General features: G+C 46.8%; 1 pseudogene; it reads left to right on the top strand.

The window, feature by feature from the left end:
• Positions 1-1762: 1762 nt before the first annotated feature.
• LOC143383143 (non-selective voltage-gated ion channel VDAC1 pseudogene) lies at positions 1763-8024 on the top strand (annotated as a pseudogene).
• Positions 8025-8619: the final 595 nt, after the last annotated feature.

The raw sequence follows: 8619 nt of genomic DNA, 5'->3' as shown, positions 1-8619 counted from the left end.
AAATTTGCAGCTCCACTAGAAAATGACTTGTAAAACTAGGATCAAGGAAGGTGTACTTATTAAAGAGATTATAGTCCTAGACATTCTTTGTGGAATTAGGGCAGAGGATGGGACCTGTTTGTCCAGCTGCCTTTTGGTCTTATTTTAGTCCCATTCCTTCTTTTTAAGTCCCTATTCCTCTCTTTAGGAATGAGAATGTTTACCACTGTATATTGCATGCATACACACACACACACACACACACACACACACACACATATTTATATATGACTTTCTTTTGATATTTACAGGGGCGTGTAGCCAAGACTTTTCCTTGAATCTCAGAGGAGATTTTGGACTTGGACTTTTGAGCAAGGCAGAATGTTAGTGTTTGGATATGAGGTGTGGCAATAAACTCCTGTGTGTTAATGCAGAACTATTCAGAGGTGAAATGATTAGATTCTGAGAGCTGCAACCTAATCAGTCCGTTTTAATTTAAATGGATGGACTGTCGGCAGGTGGACATGATTGGAGGAGCTGGGTCACTCGGGGGTGACCCAGCTTTCTTGTGGCCCCTTCCTTCTCCCTTCTCCGTCTTTCTGTCTTCTGGCTGCCGTCAAGGGAGAAGAGCTCCTCCACCATGCTCTTCTTCCATTATGTAGTCCTTCACCTTGTGCCCAGAGCAATGGTCTTAGCCATCTCTGGATTAGACCTCTGAAACCCTGAGCCCCTAAAAAACTTTGCTTCTCTAAGTTGTTCTTGTTGGGAACTTTGGGTATAGTGACTCAGAGCTGATTAAACATCCAGCCTCTACTAACAGTCCGTATTGCCTGGGCTTTACCTGACAGCAACACATGCTGGGAAAACTGCGGGGACTTGGCAAACATTTGTGTCATGAGAAGCAGAATTACTACTAGCATTTAAATAAGATCATTTTGCTGAGAAATCTTGATTGCAAAATATTATTACAAACCACATTTCCTCATTATTAGTGGCTTAAAAAACAACATTTCTTTTCCTCACATACACATAATTGGTGCAGGTCTCACTTGTGTTTCACATAGTGGTAATGGGTGAAGAGAACTGGCCTGGAGAATTTTCATCCAGAATGGCTCGTTTGTGTTCCCTGGAAGCTGGTGCTGAGTGCTATTTGGGAGCTGAGGCCAGGCCTTTGACTGGGGCCCTCATTCTTTCACGTGAGCCTTTTGACAGGAATGCTTTGTCTTTTTTACACCTGACAGATGAGCTCCATGAGCAATTTTTTTTTTGAAGTGAGTTTCTGTACTGGGGATTGAACCAGGGGGTGCTTCACCACTGATCCACACCCCAGCCCTTTTTATTCTTTATTTTGAGATAGTATCTTGCTAAGGCTTGTCTCAAACTTGCCATCTCCTGCTTTGGCCTCCCAGGTTGCTGGAATTTCAAGTGTGCGCCACTGAATCTGACTCATGAGCAGGATTTCCTAGAAGAGTGCGCAGTAGCCTCAAAGTTTAAAGTCTACCTTTGGAAATTAGCCTTGATGATGGAAAACCATGTCATTGTCACAAAACTCAGATCATTTCCAACACATTCTTCAATGCATTCCCAGATTTAACAGGGTGGGAGGACAAATTAGATTTCACTCTTCTCTGGGAAAAATAGGAAGCATTTGTGGCTATCTTTAATCTACCAGATACATGGAAGTGTCAATATTTAAAAATAAATACTTCTGTCTCCGTGCCTCAGGCCCCACGTGGCCACCACCACTCCTGCAGCTCTCATAGTCACCACCTCTGAGTAGAAGATGGTGGTGTCTGCCACATATGCTGATCTTGGCAAATGTTACAGGGACATCTTCACCAAGGGCTATGGATTTGGCTCAGTAAAACTTTTTTTCAAAACAAAATCTGAAAGTGGATTGGAATTACAGTCTCAGGCTCAGCCAGAACAGAGATCACCAAAATGACAGGCGGCCTGGAAAGCAAGGACAGGTGGAGGAATGCTACCTGATATCTACAGAGAAGCAGGGCAGTGACAACACACTAGGCACTGAGGCCGTGGTGGAAGACCATCTTGCTCCTGGTCTGACACTGACCTTCAATTCATCCTTCTCACCCAACACTGGGGGGAAATGCTAAAATCAAGACAGAATACCAGCAGGAGCACCCCAACCTGGGCTCCACGGTGGCTTTGACATCACTGGGCCTTCCCTAGAGGTTCTCTGGTGCTGGGTCATAAGGGCTGGTTGGATGGATGACAAATGAATTCTGAGACTGCAGTGTCCCAAAAGATCCAGAGCAACTTCACAGTTGGCTACAAGACTGATGAGTTCCAGCTTCACTCTAATGTGAATGACAGAGCAGAGTCTGGTGGCTTCACTTAACAGAAGGTGAACAAGAATTTGGGGACTGCTATGTATCTCACCTGGACAGCAGGAAACACTAACACCTGCTTTGGAGTAGCAGCAAAGTGACAGTTCCACCCCGATGTCTACTTCTCAGCCAAAGTGAACAACTCTAGGATACACCCAGATCCAAAATCAGGTGTCAAACTAACACAGCTCCGCTGGATGGCAGGAACTTCAATGCTGGTGGTCACAAAGTTGGTCTAGGACTGAAATTTCAAGCAGAAATGAATACTGTACCCTGGTTAATTTTAAACTATTTTGCAGCATAGCTGCCTTCAGAATTTACTGTACCTTTTAATGTTGTATGTACGGGATACAAGAATTGCTCAAAAATCACGCTAGACCTTAGGTCAAAGAGGATTCAGTTTTAATGCATTACCATTTATTTTGGAGTATAGAGGGAACCTGAGTCAAAAAAAAAAAAAAAGTCCTTTCAGCTGTAGACTTGTGTGTAAGAGGGACTTGGTAGCCCCTCTACAAATACTGGGTCTCTCTCTCTTTTGACTTAGACATGACTGGAAGCTGATAATGTGTGAGCAGTTTGTAAACTGTGCTGAGTAAAGGAATGGAGGTGTGGGCTTCCTGGGAATCACACCTTGGTTTCCTAATCCTAATGGATGAGAAGCTCGTGTGGGGTGGTGTGTACAAACTCACCTGAAGGGACTTTTTAGACAGATTTTCATGACTCTTTTCTTCCCTAGTCCATCATCACCTCTTCTACACCCAAAGTAGTCTGCATGGTGTGGTTACTGTTTCTTTTGTGCCATTTTGGGGTGGACTGTGGACCTAATGAAGCATATAACTCCAGGACTTTACTCCATTTCATTTTTCCCTCCTTGCAACAGTATATGAAATAGCTTGAGGAGCTCCAGATACAAGCTGGGCAGAGGCTGCATGATTGTGATCCACAGTGACAACTCTAGGAATCTAAATTGGACTTCTGTTGTATTCTCACCACTCTATTTTTTAGCAGTTTAATGGGGACACTTTAACGTCTTCCCTTTTGTATGGAATTGAAACTTCCCCTTAAAATAATGTAATTAACATCACTTAAAATGAAACTTGAACATTATTGAAACCTTTAAAAACTCGATTCATTTTTTAGAACAGCTTTAAGTTTATAGAGAAATTAGGAAACAAATAACGGTTTCCATACACCTTCAATCTGTTTTCTCAGTATTAAGTTCTTAAATCAGCATGGTACATTTGTTATAATTAACGAAGCAATATTGATACATTGCTACTGATTAAAGCCCATGGCCTACTCAGAATTCTCAGGGTTGCTCTCCAGACAGGGAAATGGGAGGTCTCAGGGGAACTACCGAGGCAATTGGAACCAGTTTTTAGGAGTTTGGTCAACGCCAGGAACTTGTGGGCAGTGTGTGGGGCTGAGTGTTGGAGCTGCCATGAAACAAATGAATGAGAACCAGGGAGCCCATCAAAGTGGGTGTGTCCCGGGGGCACCCTCCCCCCAGTCAGCAAACTTCTTCCCTGGACTCTCCCTCACTTTTTAGGAGCATCCTTTCATGCCTTCCCCTCTCTGGGTCTCAGAGAGCTCAAGACCAGCTCCCAGGACCACTGCCCAGTCCCTGAGGAGCTAGGTCCCCAAAAGATCAGTCCCAAAACAACACTCGCCTTAGAATATCAGAACTACCTTACAACATGCCCAGGTAGGAACTGTGACGACATACAGCCCATCAGCAGCTCATTCTTCCCCCCACAGGACTGATTTGCATCCTCCCCACCTGTGCTCAGACTCAGGGAGTTTCCAGGGAGGAAAGGGTGATGAATAGGGAGGAGGTGATTTTTGGTTTAGGGATGGGCTCCCACAAACCCCAGAACCAGAGCCAAGCCTGTTGCTCTCTGGCACCCACATCTAATGCACCCCAGGGGAGAGCGGGCCAGCTTCCAGGTGAGGGAACTAAATCCATACACCTTGGAGAGCTGACCAGTTGAATAGACCGCAGCACCCTTTACCCACCTGGGGGTACAACTGCACCTAATGCCACATTTCTAAAAATGCTCTTCTAATTATGTGGGTCTCCTGGGGCAGATGACCTTGAGACAAAAGGTCCCAGGTATGAACTATCACTGCAGGACTCCTTCCACCATCAAGGAGGGCACCAGCTGGGAAGCCTGCTGGGCTCCAGGAAGGAAGGGGCATGGAGAGAGCAGCAGGGAGGGCGTCAGCACCTGCCCCTCCTGAGACAGGACCCCGCTGTGTTCTCCATCCCTCCACCTCTTCTCCCAGGTTCTCCTCCACCTGCTCTGCATCTATGTCTCTGAACCCCAACTGCAAAAAATTCTCTCCTTATTGGAGAGTGGATACTGGGGATTGAACCCAGAGGCACTTTACCCTTAAGTTACATCCCCAGTCTTTTCTGATTTTTAAAAAAATTTTGCAATAAGTTCTCACTAACTTGTTGAGGGTCTACGTTACCAAAGCTGACCTTGAACTTGAGATACTCCTGCCTCAGCCTTTCCAGTTGCTGGGATTACAGGCATGTGCCACAACACTGGGCTCTCTTTATCTTTTCAGATATAAAAAAGACTCATTCAAAGATGTCCAGTGGATGCTCTTTGGCAGGGGCTTAGAGAGGAGTCTGGTCCTGGGATGTGGGGATGGACAGTTTATATTACAGCTGTAGGAATCACAGGCTCTGCGCAACATTTCTTACCAGTATGAAGAGCAATGTGAAATTCTCCATTTTTGTTAATTGTGTGATAATTTGAAAAGAATGGTCCTTTCTTGACATTTTTTTTCTTGTCACTTGTGAGCATACAGAACTCTTATTTGTCCTCCTGCCTTGATGATTTCCCAAGGAATGGCTTGGGGTTTATGTTGGAGTCCAGGGCCTCAATGCCTGATAGGAGGGCTGTGCACTCACCGATAGAGTTGATTTTTCTGGCTCATCTCCATCCTCCTCCCTGGGCTAGGCAGTCATGCCCATGGTCTTCTCTGTGATAGATTTTTGGGAACAACTGAAGACAAACCATAGAGTTTTGTCTGGATGAGGTCTGAGGCATTTGTTTTTGTCCAAGGAGGAGGAGATAGAGAAAAAAATGATTTCATCAACACAAGGACCAGGCATGGCTGCCCCTCAGGCGACGGCCATGGGGACCTGCGTCTCTGTGTTTTACTGACCTCAGTTCCCACCAAGAAAACAACGTCACGCTAGAGACCACTTCAGCCATGATTGGGGATTGGAGGGCACGTTTCTCCTCTGTGCTTGGGTTCTGGCTGCAGGAGGGGTGCTGAGTCCAGGCCCTGGGGCTGCAGGGAGCACAGGGGAGAGCTGTCCAGTCAGCACTGGTCAGAGCAGGAGGCCAGATAAATGCCTCCGTGGACTGGGGAACCCAGGCACATTATTGACTGTCCCCAGACAAGAGGTGGGGGCTGCATGGCTTGGTTCCAGGCCCACCCCAGGGGGAGGCACTACTTGTGCTAACCAGATGCCCCTCCCATCTGGTCCTTCTGTTGATGGAACCATTTTTTTCTATCTATTCCCACCCTCTGTGATTCTCCTTTGTCATTCCATCTTTCTCTGTTTTTTCATCTTCCAATATCACTTAAATCACTAACCCAGATAACGTAGGGATACATTATATTGAACAATATTCATCTGCTGACACAGCCAGGGCTGGTCATCCCTATCACACGTCCCCCTCTGCTCAGAGGAAGTTTCCTGGGCAGTGCAGTGTTGCCTTTTCCTCTGTGTTCTGAGGAGTTGTTTGCATATAAATATGTCTATGTACAGTTACCCAGTTCCTTTTATGTAAATAGAATATTATATTCCCTTGAAACACTAGAGGACTGGAGATATTTCTGAGGGTTTGCCGGATTTGAATTTTATGAATAAATCGTAATTTATTTTGTTGGATCTTTTGGAAGTCATCTAATTTGAACCCACTGTTTCTGTCTTGCCCTAAAAATACTGCAATGAATACCTTTGCACATCAACGTGTACACAATCATGTGTTTGGTCAGTCACAGAGATACAAGTGGGAATTCTAATACAAGTCTTGTAGGACAGACTAAGCCACATGTGGGTGATAAACTGATGAAACCAAAACAATAAACAAATTGACTACTTCACATGAGAAGAAGCCTGATCTATGGTGAATCCAGGGTTCCTATTCTGCTACAATACGCTCACACCAACACTACAAACATGATGATCATGTTCATCAGAGACTTTATCTCTGGAGATCTTACCCACTGCTGTGTGATGTGCAGGTCCTAGGGAACTTCTGATGTAAATACCTTACATAAGGTCAAAATTTCCAGTCCCTTCCTAGGGAAAAGAGGTCAACATCAGAGGTTAAGGGTGACTGCCCAATTGCAGTCAGTGGAAGGGCAATTGCCTTGACCCATAAACTGAGAGCGGGTGGTGCCATCCTACTGCCATGTCGCTTGGGTGTAGAAGCGCCATCTGTGGGTTGGGATAGAAGCTTCAGAGAGATTAATGATTAGTAAAAGAAGGAGAGGGTTGGTGAGAAATCTTGAGTTTGGTGGGCCTCAGCGTGGTGGAAGTGCAGGACTGGACATTTGGAACAAGTGCTTTCTTAAGGCAGGAGACATGGCACCAGGGGGAATGGCCCAAGAACTTGGCCGCTGTTGGGGTAGTAAGTAGGACTGTAGGGGGTCCCATCCAGTGAGGTTCCAATGATTGAGGATGCAGCTGTTGAAGTAAGACTGCGTCACCTGGTTGAAGAGGGTCCGATTCAGATCCTGGTGTGGTGCTGGGACAGAGGTAACGGATGGCACAGGAAGACACTGGTCTACATGTTCTCTTAGGAGTTTGTGTAGAAGTGTGAGATAGGGCAGGTAGGACTCAGGGGAGGAGGAGTGACTGGAAAGCTTTGGTTGATTAAGGGAGGGCACCCATGGAGTAGCTAAAAGGGGCTAAGGCCTGAGGGGGCTCTAGAGGCTGCCTGAATTCAGGTGAGGGCCAATGGCAGGAGATTGGGCCAGGACAGGCTGAGTTCAATAGTAAGATTAGAGGGATGATCCTTGAGAATGCCATTAGCCCTCTCAACCTGACCCGAGGATTGGGGTCGGTAGGGAATGTGGAGCCTCCAGTGATGCTGAGGCCTTTGGAGACTAGAACAACCTGAGAAGTGAAGGCCAGACCGTTGTCTGACTGGCTGGAGGCAGGAAGTCTGAACCCGGGAATGATCTGCTCAATGAGGATGGAGGTGACGGTGTCAGCAGTTTCCCTGGAGCTAGGGAAGGCTTCTATCCAGCTGTAAGAGAGTGCTGTCCCCAAGTCACAAGCAGTTAGGTCCTATGCCAAGGCCTGCCCAAAGACAGGGGAACTGCCCTGAAGCCTTGGGGTAGGACTGTCCGTGTCAGCTGTTGAGACCTGAAGGATGTAGGGTCTTCCCATGTGAAGGCAAAGAGGTAATAAGGGTCAGGATGGAGGGGCACTGTAAAGAAGGCAGCTTTAAGATCCAGGATAGTAAAGTGAGTGGTTGAAGGAGGGATATGAGAAAGAAGAGTGTGAGGGTTGGGAACCAGCAGGTGGATGGGAATAACTGCCTCATTAATTAGGCGGAGATCCTGGACTAAGTGATAGGCTCCTGAGGGTTTGCTCACCAGCAATATGGGGGTGTTGCAGGGGGAGTCAATAGGGATGAAGAGTCCCTGGGCAAGTAACCAATCTATGATGGGTTTAAGTCCCTCCCTGTGGGTTTTGGCAATGGGAAATTGGGGTTTCAGCTGGATACAGACTGGCTTGTGGTGGGAGGCTATGACCAGCTTGGAGATGTCCCAGTTTGGGGGATCTACTAGGTCAGGGAGCAGTGGGACAGTAGGTACTGTCAGGTTTTTAGAGAGGGTAAGGATTAGAGGCAGAAGGAGATGGGTGGTAGTATTCTTGGAGTGTAGTTGGAGGGTGGCTCCTAGTAATTGGAGAACATCTCTGCCTAGGAGAGGAACCGGACTGGATGGAATGACCAGAAAAGAGTGTGTGAAAGGGTGTCCCTCCAGGGCACAGGCCAGCTTAGCCGTTCGGTTTGGGGAGGAGGGTTTGCCATCAATCTCCATAACTGAGACCTGGGAAGGAAACAGAGGCCCAGAGTGGGTGAACAAGACAGAACAGTTAGCCCCTGTGTCCACAGGAAGGTTATGGATACCCGCTACCTGGAGCATTAACTTGGGCTTGGTGAGGGTGATGGGGGTCCTCGAGTCTGGGCTTCTTCAGTCTTCTGTGAGCCCCAATAGTTCAAGAGAAGGGACTGCCTGGCTGGTC

This window comes from Callospermophilus lateralis, chromosome 18, assembly GCF_048772815.1.
Source record: "Callospermophilus lateralis isolate mCalLat2 chromosome 18, mCalLat2.hap1, whole genome shotgun sequence".
Lineage (NCBI taxonomy): Eukaryota > Metazoa > Chordata > Mammalia > Rodentia > Sciuridae > Callospermophilus > Callospermophilus lateralis.
The sequence above is the reverse complement of the archived record's forward strand: the minus strand, read 5'-3'. Positions and strand labels throughout refer to the sequence as shown.